This window comes from Schistocerca serialis, chromosome 1, assembly GCF_023864345.2.
Source record: "Schistocerca serialis cubense isolate TAMUIC-IGC-003099 chromosome 1, iqSchSeri2.2, whole genome shotgun sequence".
Lineage (NCBI taxonomy): Eukaryota > Metazoa > Arthropoda > Insecta > Orthoptera > Acrididae > Schistocerca > Schistocerca serialis.
In genome coordinates, this window is record NC_064638.1 from 605,276,584 (window position 1) to 605,296,066 (window position 19,483).

Below are 19,483 nucleotides of genomic sequence, written 5' to 3' on the forward strand. Positions count from 1 at the left end.
GAGGTTAAAGGCACAGTACTTAAATTGCCCACCTCAGAAACGATGCGGAAAGCCGGCGTGGCAGGCGCAGATGGTACTGCAGAAGGAGCGAGGGGCTGTATGGTCGGAATTGGGCCCTCCTTTGAGTCAGGGGGAGTGTGGGGCGGGGGGAGGGGGGTGGTTGGTATTTGGTGTGGCAACAGCGAGAGTTCTCTGTGCACATCGGAAATGCAACATGTTTGGTAGGACCATAAATCACTGGTGAAACATGCTGGCGGTCACGTTGTCATGGTTGAATGTTCCTGGATGGCGAAGTACTGTCAGGTGTGCTCGAACCCAAGTGGTCGAGAAACTGTTCGACAGATCTGGTGGTTGAGCCTGGCGAACTTGATTTATAAAAATGTCCATTATTAAATTGTGAGGAAGGCAAAACTGGCATAGTTTGATAGCAGTTGACCTAGTGTGCATTTTGCATGAATGGCGGCGTTACACCCGGCACTACTGTAACCGATGTTGCGGCGCGTAGAGGATCAAAGCACGTGTGCAAATTTGGGTCTCTTTGAACACTACACAAGCGATTGATCGTTACATTATTCTGGAAATCGTCCACTTCACCTTTCACATGTTGGCATGCACAGTCTGGCAACACGAAACCTGAGGCCATTGTTTGAGGTAATGGCATAACACTTGGCCGTTGTAGAGCTGCAAAGTTTGAGGTTAACTTCATTGGAGATCGCGAATTGCTGTCCGTTAGCGGCAAAACAACCGTTGGCAGGTGATTGGAGTGGCCTGGTAGTAGTAGCTGAGCCTCCAAATCCTCGTATAAAACGTTGGGTGAGGCAGTCTCATTGCATCAAACGTAAAACCTGTTGATTCCACACAGCTGGCATTGAAGATGTAGAAACTTCAGGGTCACCAATATGGGAAACGGGAATACGGATAACTGTATATGCAACAAACTATTCCCATAAATGTGTATACATACATATATTTCAGCACAAAGCAAGATACACGTGTACAATGTACAAGGTACAAAGGCTGACTGAAACAGTAACATGGTTGCTCATCAGAGCAGTTAGAGTTCAAGGATCATGCTTTATGTGGTTGACATGACCTATGATGCCACAAGGTCATAGTCCCTCCCTTCTCACAGAGAAGCAGACAAAGCAATTGCCTGACTGAAGGACAATAAAGCACCAGGCACTGATAATATAAAATCAGAACTACTGAAACCTGAGGAGTTTTCAATATTTTGTGCCTCTCTGGGAAAAGGAAGAGTTATCAGAAGATTGGAATGTAGGGATAGTGTGTTGATACAAAGAAAGGAGATATATTTAAATGCAGCAACTACAGAGGCATAACACTCCTAAATATTGCATTTAAAAGTATTGCCAAACATCTTGTTTAGTAGACTCTCACCCATAGTACAAAACATTATTGGAAGTTATCAATGTGGATTCAGACCAGGAAAGTTGGCTGTGAACCAGATATTTACTCTCCGGCAAATAGAAGAAAAGACCAACAAATTTAATGTTGGTGTGCAACATCTTTTCACCGATTTCATGTCTACATATGACACAATAAATTGAACTAAACTTTATGAGGCACTGCGGGAATTTTGGGTGCCTGGGAAGTTGATATGTTTGATAGAGGTCACCCTAAGGCAGCCCCAGTGTATCATGCGAGTTCAGTTTCGACTATCATTCCAGTTTCCCCACATGAACTAGGTTAAGGCAGGGGAATGGTGCATCATTTTAAATCCAAGTTTCTATCATGAGGGGATCAGTGCTGACTCTATAAAATGCTGATACACCAAATACTTACCTATGACTCAGAAACATGGACAATTACAAAGCATGGTGATAGCAGACTGGCATCACACGCGCACGTTAACACGTCCAGAGCAGTTAAAGGGTTAAACAATATCTCCTGGAAGTGTCATTTTACATGTCAACCTCAACTTTAAACAATTGCACGTAGAATCTTTAGTGCATGACATCTTAATTCGTTACTGTCCTGACTGAGAAGTTGCGTCACAAGCTTTGAAAGTAGAGAACCCCATGCTACAAGAAGCTCTTGCAATCACCAACACTTACAAAATCTCTGTCAGCACGCCATTAGCACTGGGTCTAAACCTTTCCACTTCAACAAAACTGACCGAGATTGGAATTTGATAGATTGTAATTCAGACAGTAATTTCTGTCCATGTAAGATTTCACATGGCTGCAAATCAGAGAGTTCATCAATGTATAATGATGAAACATCTTTCTGTTAATAGAAACTCTTATGAATGCAGAGCACATACTTTGCTGCATCATTCAATACCCACGCAGTGAGCTGCACACATTTGTTTGGGTTGCCGTTGCAGTTTCACTAAGTGTTCTCTTCCCAGGTGTCATTTCTGGCATGAGAAAGGTGATCGTTGTGTCAAAGTCTGACACACAGCTGACAATTGTCATAGCACCTCTCAGAGGTCAGTGCAGCACTGGTCGCCACTGCCAGCTCACTCTTGGCGGGAACAACAGTGTAAACAGAACAGCAGGTGTTTACTTAGCTTGACCCATTCATGGAAGGATCTAAGTGGACATTTCTCCAGCTTACGATTGATAGGACTACCATTCAATTTCAGTTCGATGTGAGTGCCACACTGTCTCAATCAATGAAATTACATCCAAGAAAGTGGGAGCACCACACATCAAACATGGAGTCGTTGCTATAGCAAGCAACATATTCTGCTACGGAGGGTTTGTGAATGACACGATGTACGAAAAAGCCTCATGCCTTCTCTCCTCCTTTGTTTGCATTTCTGCCTGAGAACAGAACATTTTCGGCTTAGATGCCTTTCAGGTCTTCAGCTTTCAGACTGGTGACAAACTCCATATTTCACAATCCATTATCTTGGACTCTTGAGAAGCATTCTGTGATGAACATTCTTCTGTCTTTGATGCAAGACTGGATTGCGCAAAAGACTATATTGCACACATTCAAATCCACAGTGACACCTAAGTTCTACCACACTAATCCTATTTAAGTTACTCTCAGCATTGCCACTGCAGATGTGGTCTGGTCACTTAAGACATGTATACAAATCTGAAGGAATGGACAGTTTTGACAATTACAGCTGTTGTAAATGCAAAATCCCATCATTGCATCTGGGCAGGGGGGGGGGGGGGGGGGGGCGGGGGGAGTGGGGGAACTTCCTCCTATGAAGAAAGTTCATATCATACCCCTTTCTCAGCAAAAAGTATTGCTTCATTATATACACCCATTCATGATTATGTTTTCATAAATTGTGTTGCTTAAATTGTACCTAATTAATTTGACTTATCAAATTTATTAATTTTTCTTAAATTATAATTTTGCATTTTGTCTTCTTCTAATAAAACAATTTTAACTTGGTTTTCATTGTTTATTCTAACTTCAGTACTAAGTTTGCTGTGATGGATGTTTGAATGTTGTATTGGGATGGAAAAGTCGCAAAAGTATTACATGAGGGGTCATAACAAAACAAAAATTGTTTTAGAAAGGTGACAAACAATTAAGTAATAATTTACCTGGTAACACCTCACATTCGACAAGAACACAATTATATGTCCATATTATTCTTGTAGAGAATATAATGGAATTTACTTCCAAAAATACGGACTTGAAATTTAAAGGAATCTCGTACTATTTCAATAAAAGGTTTTACAGAATTGTTTAACTCAGTTTTTCCTCAGTATTGAATTTTGAGTTGTGTCACTGTTCTTGCTGGAGTGCGATATGTTGATGCGTCTCATTCAGTTAATAGGCTATGCCCCTAGTTGTAACAAAGAAATCTAACAGCTAACTTTGCCTCTGCAGGGATTTCAAATCCACTATCAATGCCCACTGTGGTCCATTCATACCAAATCCCTCACACAGAACACCTCCTGACCAAACTCTTAGGCAGCTACTCTTTTTGCAAAAATGATCTGATCAATACATATTTCCAGTTCCCACTAGGCAAACAATCCCACTTGCTTATGGTCATCAACATGCCTTTTGATCTGCTGTCACTACTTGCCTTATAGTGCTACTAGCACTCAGGCAATTTTCGAGCGCTACCTCAAATTAATTTATTTTTCGATATAACCAGTTGTGGCAATTACTTGGATAATATAACTGTTGCAGGCTTTATAGGGCCTGAACAGCTTCACTGTCTGAGCTTGTTCTTCACTAAACTCAAGCAGAATGTTCTAAAGAGCAGTTGAGAGAAATGTGAATGCTTCACAAACCTCAAGTGGAATCCCCAATTCATACCCTTACCAACAGAGGCTTAGAGCCAATCAGTAGCTTGTTTGGAAGAATGCTTTTAACTAAGTATCTGTAAGTAGCACCTGTATGATGGGCTGGGAGAACATTCCTCTATAATTCCTGCCTACACAACCTTCAGTTGTTAGTGGTGTCTAACGTAGAGATGTATCGTCAGGATACTCATCCTCCCTCCCCCCCCCCTTTCCCCTCCCCCCAGTAAAAAAGTAAAAATTTGCTATTGTCTCCCTTCTAAATGTTGTCTCATTTGTAAAAAACCTAAATGTACAAAATATGGATTGGCAATCTGAGCAAAATAAACACCAGCAAAAGTTCTATTATAGTAGGATGTCAGCGAAGTACCATTCAAGTTTTCAGAAATGTGTCATGCTACAGTGAAGTATGTTTTCCTTATACCTGGATCTTCTTTGACAGGCTATAGAATGTATTCTTCCGTGTCTGGCATATGACAGTCTTTGTCTACCAAGATCCATGATTTGAGCCCTTAGAATAGCAGAGGCATACGTGCCAAAAGCTAGTTTTGAGAGAAATGTGATTAACATTTCCCTAAGGGATGTACGCACTAAAAGCCAGTTTTGGAGAACAATGCACTATGGGTTTACTGCACTAGACATTAAGAAGTGTTCAGATGTGAACATACAATAACAGCTATTGAACAGATATTCAAGGTTTCTGAATGCTAATTTCATTGACAATGTTATTTAAATAAGGCAAACGCTTGTGATAGCTGAAACTGTTTTTCTGTAATGTTAACACTTTGCAAGAACTAATATTATATTTCATTAATACAAATAATAAGCAATACATTATTTAACAGACTAATGAATCTAAAGAAATACATAGCCATAAAGCATATAGTGCAGTGTACAAAAGATGACTAAGAGCTGGTCCACGTTGGGTTGTGCTGTGAAGAACCACGAGTATGTCAGAAATGTCAAGTGTCACAATCTACAGCTGCCTCCTCTCCTCCCTCTAGTGTGTGATACATGTTTTCTTGACCAGTAAATATACTTGTGAAGCATGCATGATGGTTGCCAGGAATGTACTGAAGAAGTGACTAAAGATCTGCAAGTTTTTCTGGTGAAATAACTACAGGTTTTGTGTACTTATTCGATAGACTGACTGCTGAAAGAATGAAATGGTGATCGTAGCTCTTCACACATCGTTTTTGCACATGCACTTGATAAGGTTCTCCACTATACGCAGGTTTAATGCCAAATCTCATTTTGTAGTTGCTGAGGAAAACAAAAACTCATCCCTCTGAAAACTTGGCGTCCAGAACTTGCCGCTTCATTATGTGCCATTGCATAATTCCAGCATCTTTCAACTGGTCTCTTGTTACCATAATGGCATCAAAAGGGTTCTTCCTTCTGCAAATTGTTATTTGTTGGCCATACTGAATCCCTGTATACACTTCAATTCTCCTAAGGTACAATTCTATAATACCAGCATCACAATCACATGGAAGATAAAGAGTGCCCGGAAACCATGATGAAGTGTTCCATTGTTGAGAAATGGTCTGCATGGATGCATCTGAGACAGGTCAGACCCATGTTCATGTTTTTATTCTGTCCTCTACAGTTATCACTGAAAATATATAATGTCTTCACTTCTGCTGGTACTTTACTTTCAATACAGTGCACGGGGTAACTTGTAATTTCAGCAGAGCCTCGTTTTCCAGAACTTCCATTCCAAAGATACATAGAAGCTGTTCTGTCATTTAAAATTCCTCGCAGATTAAAACTGTGTGCTGGACTGAGACTCAAACTGGTGACCTTTGCCTTTTATGGGCAAATGTTCTACCATTGAAGCTACCAAAGCACAACTCACAATCGATCCTCACAGTTTTAATTCTACCAGTTCCTCATCTCCTACCTTCTAAACTTCACAGAAACTCTACGCAGACCTTCCACTGCACTGCTGGAAGAAAGGATATTGCAGAGACATGACTTAGTCACAGTCTGAAATTTTCACTCTGTAGGAGTGCTAGTTTTGCAAGGTCTGCAGGAGAACTTCTCTGAAGTTTGGAAGGTAGGACACGAGGCACTGGCAGGTCATAAGTCATGCTTGGGTGCTCAGATGATAGAGCACTTGCCTACGGAAAGGCAAAAGGTCCTGAGTTCAAGTCTTAGTCCAGCACACAGTTTAAATCTGCCAAGGAGTTTCATATTAGTGCACAATCCACTGCAGAGTGAAAATTTCATTCTGGAACATCCCCCTGGCTGTGACTAAGCCAAGTCTACGCAATATCCTTTCTGCCAGAAGTGCAAGGTCTGCAGGAGAGCTTCTGTGAAGTCTGAAAGGTAGGAGCTGAGGTGCTGGTGGAATTAAAGCTGTGAGGATGGGTTGTGAATCGTAGTTGGGCAGCTCAGATGGTGAGCACTTGCCTGCTAAAGGGCAAAGATCCTACGTTCAAGACTTCGTCTGGCACACAGTTTTACTCTGGCAGGAAGTTTCATATTAGTGCCCACTTTGCTACAGAGTGAACATTTCATTCTGTTCTGTCATTTATAATGTGGATTTCAAACTTATATGTCCATTATTTTCTGTTGTAAACCTGGATTCCAGGATTTATTTTCGGTATGGAAGCACCTGTTGCAGGTGTATGGCAACAGCAGTAACTGTTGAATCCTTGTTATCAGCCATTTGTTTGAACAATGTTTGTGCCACCATAGCTCTGTGTTCACGCAAACTCATTTCCTATTTTAATTCTATTATTTATTAGGAATCAATGTCTTGTCTCATTGTCTCCCATTGTCATTTTGTTTTGCCACAATAGTTGCAGGTGTCAGACATAGGAGTAAATCCAAAATTAAATTCTGTGTTAAAGATGTGATGGTAAAATGACTCCGAAACTGGATGACCTTTAGCATGGTTTTCAAGAATCGAGTCACAATAAGTCTCATACGCTTTGGATGTATTTAAATCAGAGGCTAAGTAATTCCTGTGTGGACTTTTAACTCTGCTAGAGTGGTTGGATAAGGTAGGGAAACTTAATACATGCCTTTACTTTGTCTCTATCTGAATCAGGTGTTCTTCATGTCTTTTCCTGATGCCCACAATGATCTATATCAATGATTTCAGTTCCTGTAACCTTATCATGAGCAGTACACAGTCGCTTTTCTCTCAAACCATGTACGTTGAAAAAAGCAACTGTGCAAAAGTTGTAACATTTATTTCCATGAGTCGCTTTTTAATCCACTGTGTGCAATCCACTCTTGTCATTAGTTTATTTAAAAAGCTATTCTTGTAGGTTGTGATTCCCTATGTTCCAAAACGTTTGAAACATTTCATGCATTTTATCTTGATCCAGTTTCCCGAAACAACTGCACGCACGAGCAAGCCCTACTTCTTTCTTTGGCCTTTACAACATTGTTTGTTGTCTCACTTACATTGTCTTTACCTGTATATATGTATCTCTCTCTCTCTCTCTCTCTCTCTCTCTCTCTCTCTCTCTCTTCTTGGTCATATTCATTTTCAATTGGTGTTGCTGCACAAAGAATTTTCTAGGATGAGATGTTAAATCATAGTCTGTATCACTCATTGTGCTACATAAATGTGCAGCATTACAATAAATGCACTAAAGATTTGTTGAGTTGTATCATAATTACACAACACTACTTTCAATACACAACACTACATGCACTCAATAAACCTTAATCTGTGATCTACAAACCACTAGATTGCATGTTACAACTATCTTCACACACAGCAGACTGAAATCGACAGATACCCAGACCTGGGCACACTGTTTCATATGCCTGTTCTATTCTCGCGATTCAACTGCAGACCCGGCGGTCAGGCTGTAGTCAAATGGCGAGTTCATACACATCCAAGGTGTATCGTCCATTCATACTTAGGAGGCATAAAATAGTTTGTTTCATACACTACGTTGCATGAAAAAACCAAGTGTGTGTGTACCTGATGGGCACCCAACGGCGAGGTCATCAGCACCCTTACACTTACGAAAGCAAATGAATATGGAGATGAACTGGAAGTGTTGTACAGACATGCACTTGAAATGACCACAGTCACCCTGTATCACATGAACTCTCACAGGCACCAAAACCAAATAGAAGGGAAGAGCACTAATCAAGAAATTATAACACAGAAGAACTAAAAGAAAAGCACAATTAATGTGACTGGCTGACCGCTTACAAAAATCTAGGATTAGCTAGCCACTCCTTGACACATTAACAACATCTCCCCAAAACGTTGTTAAAAATGTTGGACAATACACAAAACTTTTAAAACTACCAACATGTTTTTGATCATTACATAAAATAGATGGCATATTCGCTGGCAAATCCGCTGCAATCTGCTGGTCGGCAAATAAAATGCAGTCCGATAAAATGTGGATACCGTTATCTGCACACCACAAGCACCACACATTGGAGAGTACTCTCGCCAGAGTAAAAATCTATGTGTCATAGGGCTGTGGCCTTTGCGGAGATGACTAAGAAGGACCTTGTCCTGCCGACATGGCTGGAAGGAAGTACTCCATGTCCGAGTTGTGGGCTTGATGAGATGGAGCTTGTTATCGGTCACTGCCAGCCACTCTTCTTCACATGGAAATGGAAATGAGCGTTTGGCGTCGTTGGCCAGGACACCCCTTATTCCCATCGACACATGACTTTGTATCTGAACGGTGAGGTGATAGCATGCAGGGGGATAGCACACCGAAATACCTGATGCAACACACTTCCTTGACTGCACGATCCACCCTTAGCTGCACGATCCGCCCTTTAATTCTCCGCAATTCCAATGAGCGCAGGTACCCAGTGGAAAGACGCCTCCGTCCCCAGGCGTTGCAGTTTTAGGAGGGCATCCTAGACATTCTGGGTTACTGTATCTGCTGGGTAAAAATGTTGGAGAGAGTCAAGTGCACTCAGAGAATCTGAGCAGATGAGAAATCTAACACTGGGAGAACATCTTGTCTGCTCTAGTGCTTGTAATGCTATTGTAAATATAATAGTGCCATTAATCTAGATATTTTAAAATTTTTTTTGTTCCAAAATAATTTTGAAAAATTAAGAAAATACTATAACGAGAGTAAGCTTTTGTTAAGTGTAGTTTATGTATTTAAAATAACCTCGTTGACGCAGGAGGAATAAATGTATTGAAACATATTTTGTAAATAATTATGTAATATTTCAAGTACAACTATAATTAATTATGTCTATTTTGTATGTATATGCTGTTATGCAATTGTAGATGGTTCATACTTAGGGTTTTTGTAAGCAGAAGTGTATATTGAAAAAGTGTAGGGATCATAGGTAGAACGGAACTCCGTTCTGTGGTGGAATGGAAAAGGTGGTGGGGAGCACGAGTGAGATTTGGCGCGCAAGTGGCTCATATAGTCGGTATCTGACCTGCAAGTGGTGAACATGCATTACGTTGGTCACGCACTAGAGGCCCCAAATTTACCTGCAAGACTGAGTTTTTTGCCTCCAACGTGTTCTACATGATTGGCGCAGTATGACAATAAATTAATAGCTCAGGAATTTGTAATTTTATCGTCGCCACCAAGAGGAAGACAAAGCTATGTACATCAAGAGCCGTACCTGCGCAATGTTACTACGCAGCACCACCTCACGCGACCTTCGACATCAGTAACAGACAAAGTACTTTATTTAGAAGTGTATCACAGTGTGAACCATCCATCTTCAATCAGTGGAATATAAGTTTTAAATGTACCTTTGTGTATAACCGTGATTTTCCTATGTCATTTACCTCAGTAGGGTCCTTACCTAAACGAATTTATTCTGAGTATCCTAATGTTTATTGAAGCTTGAATAATAGTAAATTACTGGCAAGAGAACTGTTTTGGTAGTAAATTCTGAAAACCATTATTAAATACTAAAGTTTGCACGTATCAGTTTAAGGGCCACCGCTTTGCATAGCCATGAGGATAAGTTTTCAATAGTATTTCTGAAAGTAAAGTAACATAATTGTTTAACTGCAACAATCTTAACAGTAATTGTTCGTGTTGCTTCTCCATGTCAAAGAAAGCCAGACAAATGTTGGTGTTAGTAAAACATTAACAAATAACAGTCCTAAAGAAATGAAACTTAGTCGTGTTAAATAATAGTTTTGGTCATATGAATGATAGCTATAAGTTTAATATTTTTTGGATCCTTGTTGAAACATGTGTGTGTCTTCTTTAAATAATTACTGAAGTATAGTGATAAATTCCATAAGTAACAGAAAGTGGGATTAATAGTAATTACTGCCAAGTGACTGTAGTAAGTGAAAGTAGTTATTTATGGTGTCGAAAATTGACTTCATCTTTTTGTGTAGACACTGTGCCCGATTTGGGCTGGCGGCCATTTTAATAAGCGAAACAGTTTACTGTTATAACAGGCTTTGTCTGATAAAAGGTTTCCAAAAGTAAATATTCTCACTGTTTTTCCCCCAAACTGTATGATTCGGAGAAAAATAGTTCAATACTTTACCACTGGGTTGAACACGGTCAAAATCCCTCTCCGAGAGTCGATGGTTTGGAGTGTTAGTGCTGCGTAATTTTGTAGTGGTGTTCCTGCCGCTACTTACTTCCAGAGGTGGATGAGCAACAGTATGGTGTGTGGGTGAAGTTGGGGCTACAAGGAACTTACACACCTTACACCCTGAGGAGCTGGTGCTGGATGCTAAGCAAGGCTCTCTCAGCACAGCACAGTTGCTAGGTATGGGACTGGTTCAATAAGCACCCATGGCCAGCTGAATTCCCTAATGATGGACAGTGTCAATGATATGCAAGTCAGAGGGCCTTACTGACCCATACACCGTGCAACCATAGTCCAGCCACAAACGCACAAAAGCTCAGTAAAACTGAATGAGACATACCCTGTCTGCTCCCCAAGACGTGTGGCTAGGGAACTTTATGGTGACCAATGCCTTCACAGTTCTGGCTTTTGGGTCTCGCAGGTGTGGTAACCACAACAATTGGGAGTCAAACATGAGGCTCAGAAACTGCACCGTGTCTCTAAAATGTAGGACGGTGTCCCCATATTCAAGGCAGGCAAATTCAAGAGACGATGAGAATGATTAAAATGCACGCGCGCGCCCACACACACACACACACACACACACACACACACACACACACACACACACACACACACACACACACACACCTGCAGAAAACTGAAAACCCATTTTTGCAGCCCACTCCTCTAACCGCTGCACTGTAAGTTGCAACTGATGGCTCACCGTAGCAACACTGGAGAAGGAACAGAAAACAGCAAATTCATCTACAAATGAGGAGCACTGTACAGTGTGTAGGTACATGATGAAAGCCCCCCAGGATATTGTAAAGTTAATATGTATTAAAAAACAAAACACCAATCAACCAGAAGAGTTGGCAAAGACATTAATTATGAATGTGCGGCAAGGCGCAGACAAACAACAAAAACACTCATTCAATTATTTTTACAGTTTTTGTCTTTTACACATTCTCTCTTGTATGTAGGAGGACAATGAAGATGTGCTATTTTAAATATGACGTATTACGAGTTCTATATATCATGTGTGCATGAATAATAGTATACTAAAGAACAGTATCAAGTAATTTTTATTTATTGAAGTGAAGACCACGTAAGGAGTATTTTCTTGATTATGACAAGTGCCAGTGTTCTCGCAGTCCACTGCCTGAAACTACAACTGAAATGTAAGCAAAGTCCGATAGCAAAGAAAAATTTAAATAAGTACACAACATTTATAATAACGCAATCATATTATATCCCACAAAAATGTGTCTTCAAAGGAATATTCAATAATATTTATTTATTTATTCTTTTTTTATTACAACACACTGACCTATGTGCCAGGACTTCAGGGCACCGGTTGTGAGTAGTGTTTGTTAACTATTGTTATAGTAAGAAATTTTTATGACACTGTTATTTTAACATTTTTGTGAAATTTCTATTTTTTGCATATTCATACAACATGGCAGAAAAATATATGTCCATTGCCGATAGCAATAGCGAAAATGCAATCAGCCAAGATGGCGTAGAATTGCGTGATCGAACTACTGAAGTTCAGGTGCTATGCATGCATGCCTACTGCAGAAGGTTTAAGTAGGTCAGAGATGAATGTCGCAGAAGTGACAAATGCTAGCGAAGTTCCACAGCAGAACAACCCCGATGATACAATGTTTACAGTTGATGAGACAATGTCACGCATCTCCCAGAGCGACATACCGCTCATGAATGAAACATTGGAAAGCGATTCCAATATGAATTCTGACAACACGTTACAAACACCACTTGGTCACAACACAAACATTAACTTGGGAAGTACAGCTGACAGCAACCATAGTAGTATAACTGAAATATTGCTATGGCAGTTACTATCTAACATAAATGTGAAATTTGATGATATAGAACACAATATGAACACAATTTCAGTAATTTTACACAACATATGAACATGGTAAAACAGCAACAAAACACTGTTACACAAGATATGAACACAGTAAAACACCAACATAGCACTGTTACACAAGATCTAAATGCAATGAAGCAAGAACAAAAACAAATATTCAAGGATTGACAAGACACGGTCTCACAGAAATTCGATGACTTAGACAAAAATTTTTCCACTGAAATCGACGAAAAATTGAATGAGATGAAAACACGGGTAAAGCACGAAGTACTTTCTGAAGTTAACAGTAAAATTATGGAGTTATAACAGAAGGTAGATTCTTTTAATGACCATCACAATCTAGCAGAGCAACAGATAAAGAAAATCACAGAAGCAAACACAAACATTGAAGCCACACAAAACCAGTTGGTTTCGACAGTAAAAAAGGTAACCACTGTCGTAAACAAACTAAATAAAGCCTATGAAAGTGTACCTCTAGCTGTAGAAGAACTTACTTTAAGGGTAGCAACATTAAAACTTGACTCAGCGTGTGCTAAGAAGGAGACAGGATCAATGAAAATCTGAGTGACATCATTACTTAAGCTGAAAAATGTATGTTAGATAAGGGTAATACCATTGCAGAGAAGATAGTAATGAATTGAAAGTTACACAGATGTAGTAGAAAAGGCTATTCAGAAAAAAGAAAATGAGATCATGAACAAGGTAAACATTAACCTACAAGCCACGGAACATAGAATCCGCAATCTTTTAGAAGAAAATATTACCGGATCTCGAAATATGAATGCAAATAATACACAGGCTACAGTGAACAAACCACAACCTGTTGGTATTTATCCACAAATTGTCAGGAGTCCTACAGCAGGTACCATAGACAGTTGTAGAGTGCAACATGTTAACATACCTACAACTCCAATATCTGAACAATAACCAGCTGGAATTACTGGTAACTACAATAACAACATAAATACGACCAAAAATGCCATGTGTCTATCAAGTATTTTTGCAGATGAAGGTTTGCTGAGACATCGACAGTTTCCTACATTCACTACAGAAGGTACAAGAATGAATCCCGTGGTATTTATCGGTGCTTTTCGTAATGTATTTCCATGCAACTGGATGAAAGCACATAAAATCAGATTTGTTGTGGGATATACACAAGGTGATGTGCTTTCATGGGCAACTGAAGTGACTGAACGTTGCAGCACTTATATCCAATTTGAACAAGCTTTCCTCTATACAAATACTGGTCTGGGGCAGTGCAAGAAAGACTCAGATGCGAAGTTTTCAACCCTGCAGCATTGAATGGCAAATACGGTAGTCTACGTGAATACTTTGAAAAATACCTGAACAAGACACACAACTGGATGAACCCAATATCACCGGTAGATGTGTTAAAAATTTTGGAAAGGCATTTACCATCGCACATTAGAGAAAAATTAGTCACAATGCCAGAGCACAACATTGAATATTTTCTGTCAGTGCTCAATTGAGTACCAATAGAACTACAGAAAATCAGACACAACAACAACATAGTTATGTAAATCAGTCAGTAAAACACGATGTAAACACACAGCAAGGATGGTACACACAACAGCAAAGTTACATAGCCAGAGGTAACGAGTACGGTAACGGGAGTGGGGGGGAAAAATTATTTAAAAGAAATTTTCAAAACAACAGGGGTAATTTCAACGCACGAGTGAATTAAAATTAACCATCACAAGGCCTTATGCTGAACATAAACAGAAACAGTCAGCCGCAGCAGTGGCCAATGTGCGGCAACAATGCCATGCCTTATGCTGTACTGCAGCCGACCTATGGGCAGCAGAGTAACTGCACAGCAGCTAACAGCACAAAGTGGCGAAATGCACACACAGTGCAACTCACTGAAATTACTCCAAGTAATGAATTAAGTTACACTCCAAGTAATGAATTAAGTTACACTCCAAGTAATGAATTAAGTTACACTACACTGTCGAAAAACACCAACCAGTCATAGTTAAGCCCCAGGCTATTTACCTCTTTGGGAGTGGGGGCAAGGCAGAACAACAAACATGTTTCATAAGGTTTGACAAACAAGGTGACATCAAAGATGATTTGTATCAGCATGAGTTAGATGCAATAGGTAATATCCTGGAAGAACAGGTACGAGCAATCATTAAGGTGAAAATATTTAACATTGACACACAGTTAATTTTAGACACAGGTTCAACTACCAACCTAATGTCAAATGCATTTTTTTGTAAACTGAACATGAGGCAAGTTCCCAACATTTCCTGTACAAAATTGCAAAGTTCAAACTGCTACATGCAGTTAGACTAAATTGGTTAAGCATCAGGCACTTACTCCAGTACAAAATGAACATTTTACAGTGAAGTGCAATTTCCTTATAATTGACAAACTTACAGTTAATAGTCTTATTGGCATGGACATGTTTAGAATGTACAAAACACAGATTGACTGTTACACAAGATATGAACACAGTAAAACACCAACGTAACACTGTTACACAAGATCTAAACGCAATGACGCAAGAACAAAAACAAATATTCAAGGATTGAATATTTTATATAAAGGACCAGATTTGTTCTATTGATTTAGTCAAAACACCTGATGAAAGTAACAAAAACAAACCAGAGTCAAATGTAGTAGTACAATATTCCTTTCCAGCTGTATATTTCACAAACAAATTTGATAATGAACAAGAAGCAAACACTGAGGTTATTTACGAAATGGTAGAGCAGAAACTAAGTGAATCACAGATACCAAATGATATGCAATGACAAGAACTACCTAATTTGTTATTTAAGTAAGCAAATGTTTTCTGTAAGGAGCCAGGAGTAATCAAAGACTATGAATATAAATTTGAAATCTATCCACATGAGGCATTTTGTGTAATGTCATATCCTATTCCATGGACAAAAGACAGTAAAGAAAGAGATCAATTATATGATTAAATGGGGAATTATACAACCTTCATTTTCACCCCATTGTAGTCCAATATTACCAGTAAGTGATGGTTCTGTAAGATTAGTTCTCAATGCTACAGGTATCAATAAGATTATAGTACCAGTACGCATAAGACCAGACAACTTGGATGAACAGCTTCTTAAGTTTTACAGTACAAAATATTTCAGTATACTCAATTTCAAGATGTCCTATTGCTAAATAAAGCTCCATGAAGAAAGTCGAAAATATACAGCATTTATTTGTGGTGGCAGAAGTTAAGAATTTCTTAATGTACCTTTTGGACTGAACATTAGCACAGGAGCGTTTATATCTGCAGTGGACAAGGTTTTAGGACCAGAATTGCTTAGCAGTCACTGTTTATGTAGACGACATGCTAATAACTACACCCACTCGGTTGGAACATATCACGCTGATTGAACAGGTACTTCACCGATTTACAGATTACAGAGTCACAGCCAATTTAAAGAAGTCTAGTTTTACTAAGGAGCAAGTCAAATTTTTAGGAATTTGTCAGAACAAGGTATATTATCTGACCCCAAAAACTTGATGCCATATGCAACTGTCCAGCTCTATGGAATAAAAACAATTAAAAGCCTTTTTAGACTAACTTCATTTTTTCCTAAGTATGTACCACAACAACTGATGAACAATGATGCATTGCTCAACTTTTACGAATTTGGTTATGGGATGGTAAGCATCAGGAGGACTGTAATAACATTAAGCAGGCATTAGTCAATGCAAACATTCTTAGCCACCCTGCTATGTCCCAGGGTTGTTGTCTATGCACAGATGCCTCATCTCAAGGCCTGGGGCAATGCTTGTTCCAGATACGGGAGGAAGAAGGTAAGGAAGTACCCAAGGTAATCAGTTTTGCTAGTCGCATATTATCAAAACATGAAAGATCTTACTCTGTGTCAGAATTGGAAAGTTTAACTGTAATATGGGCATTAGTTTGAATATTTTTTGTGGGGCAAGAATACTAAAGTTTACTGTGACCATCAATCACTGTCATTTCTTTTAACATGTAAACTATTGCACCACTGATTAGGTAGGCGATGTCTATATTTACAAGAATACAATTTCGACATCATTTATATTAAAGGAAGTCAGAATGTTATTGCAGATGACTTGCCCAGGTTACCACAAGATTTAGAGGAATTTGGTGAGGTAACAGAGCAAGACGCAGAAATTAAAACATTATAAATGCAAGGTACAGCACAACAGTCAGATTACCATAAGTTTTGTAAGCAAATGAAAATTATACAACAGAAGGATCGCAGATGCAGTAAAGTCATGCAAAACCTTAAGCAAGATGAAGGTGGGAAGGTAAGTAAATGGTATCAGGAGTACAAGGGCGTTTTGCTTCATAGGAAACACAAGAAATCTGATCACTGAGCTACATCAAATGCTCACAAAAAACCCTCTAGATATAATATCCCTGGACATAGCTGGTCCATATCCAAGAACTAAAGGAGGAGTAAGATACGTAGTAGCACTATACAATATTTTCTTGATACATATCAAAATGTATGCCATTAAAAATGCAACAGCCACAAATATCAGAAAAAGGATTGAGTGAGATTATCTGACATGAGTAGGTAAACCAAAGGTACTACTAACTTGTAACGGTACTTTGACTACCGCGCCTCCGCCAATACAAAGATATGATTTGAGATCGCGCATGCGGAAGAGCGCTGCGCCAGCGACCGATTTTTATAAATAATATTTTTTTTTTTTTTTTTGCGTAGGTGTTTGTTTTTAACAACTAATTGATTACACTCTCTCTCTCTTGTCTTCATACGAAAGACGTGTATTTTTCGGCGCTGTGTTAAACATGCTTTTAAGTGGAAATTAAAACTATATTACGAAATGAAGTTATTTCAATAGTGATTCGAAATGGTTATCACCAAATTTATAATCCTGACAGTGACAACTTAAAGAAATTTTCCACAGACGGAGAACAATGAAAACAGGTCATACTACAAGAAAATTAAGAAGACAGCCACGAAGACTATATTACAATTAATACTACATTTCTAACAAAATTATAAGGTAAATTTCAACTAATTTCTGATGCTATTTCCGTACAGTTGCTTTTTGTAGTGTTGCCGACCCGGTCTGCCGCGCACGGTCAAATTACAGCACTATCTCAATCAGTAATACGAAGTCCGCCTTATCCGTAACTTATTCCATCAAAATTCAAAACCCAATCAGATTTTCTATTTTGTATTTTCACGGCAGACCCCGAGGAAAGGAAACACAACAAACTGATAATGCTTCATATTTCGTTGGGCAAAAGTGGAAACAATTTATGAACTCACAGGGCATAAAACATGTTTTAGTAAGCTTTTTTCATCCAGAAGCAAGCCCAGTAGGACGTGTCTTTAAAGAATTTAACCAGTTTATTAGGACATACACCCCTCACAAACACACCTGGTGGGTGGAATATGTAACTCATTTCCTGCAAGTTGTCAATAACCTTCCACATTCTTCAACAGGTTTCACAGCTGACGAATTGATGTTCCAGAAAAAACTAACAAATGAGTGGGAGTCGCCCATACCAAAGGTACCCACAACAGAAATGACGCTACAAGACAAAATCAAACAAGCCAAGGTTACACTAGAAAACAGGGCCGAGTATAGAAGGAAAATTTATAACAAGAAAGTGAAACGTGTTACACAATTTTCTGAAGGGTAACAAGTCCTCTTACGGACATACCCTAAATCAACAAAATTTTGCACACTGAGTAAGAAGTGGCAATTACTCTATTCAGGACCATATGTAATTTCCAAAATACCATAACCAGGGATGTACAGATTAGCCTATGAGAAAACAGGGAGAAACAAGAGTCTCCACCCTCACAAAGACATAAAAGCCTTTATAGAATGACGAAGTGTGGTAACATTTCTTTTATCACATGATAATTGTACATAGTGTACATAATTCTAAGTGTAATTTTTCTTCTGGGGTGTATTTTAAGATAAAGTAATGTGTATAGGCATAAGTAATTCTTTTGATTTGTAAATGTAGGCATAAAAATTAACAGTAATGGGAAGTAATACACCACTTCATGTGAAGCGAATGTCTAATCAAAAGTAGCATATGGCTCTGCTGTCATGCGCTCAACAATACACGCTGACGTCAGTAGCAGGAAAGGACGCATTGACCTATGCGCTTGCGCGACAGACTGGCAGAAGGCGCAACCAAAATAGGAATGCAATATGTACCTAACCCAAATACAAAGTAAATGGAAATACTACGCAAATACATCTACTGTCTAAGAAGGAACCTATTGATACAGGTATACAGAGATTTAATTAAATACTAAGCTATATACAACATATTTACAACCAAAAGGAAGCATTATGAAAAACTATAGAAGACTAATGACAAAATACCATGAGAAATGTCAAATAATTTTCTTTGCAGAGTAAATGATCATAATGGGTATCAGAATAAACGAATGTCTATGAATTGAAACAAAGTATGGAAATATCAGTGTACGTATGCAATGACCAAATGTATCAGTGGCCACCGAGCTACGTAATGCAATTAGTTTTAAGTTTTTTCTTTCAGCGACCAGTGTGTCGTCACAGCGCAGAAGACGAGAATTACGTCGAGAGTAGCGGGTACCAAATGAAGAAATGGGCCGCACCTCATATAAACAATTTAGTTATAGGGATATTTATACAAAGGTCATAAGGCAAATGAAAATATACACATAAACATTTAAGCATAAGATTTTACAAAAACCAATTTAATCCTGTCACATGAAAGCTTGAATAATAATATTTCCAGGTATTTGAAAAAGATATGTCTACGATGGTTAAAATGTCATATTTCACACTAAGCTACACGTGA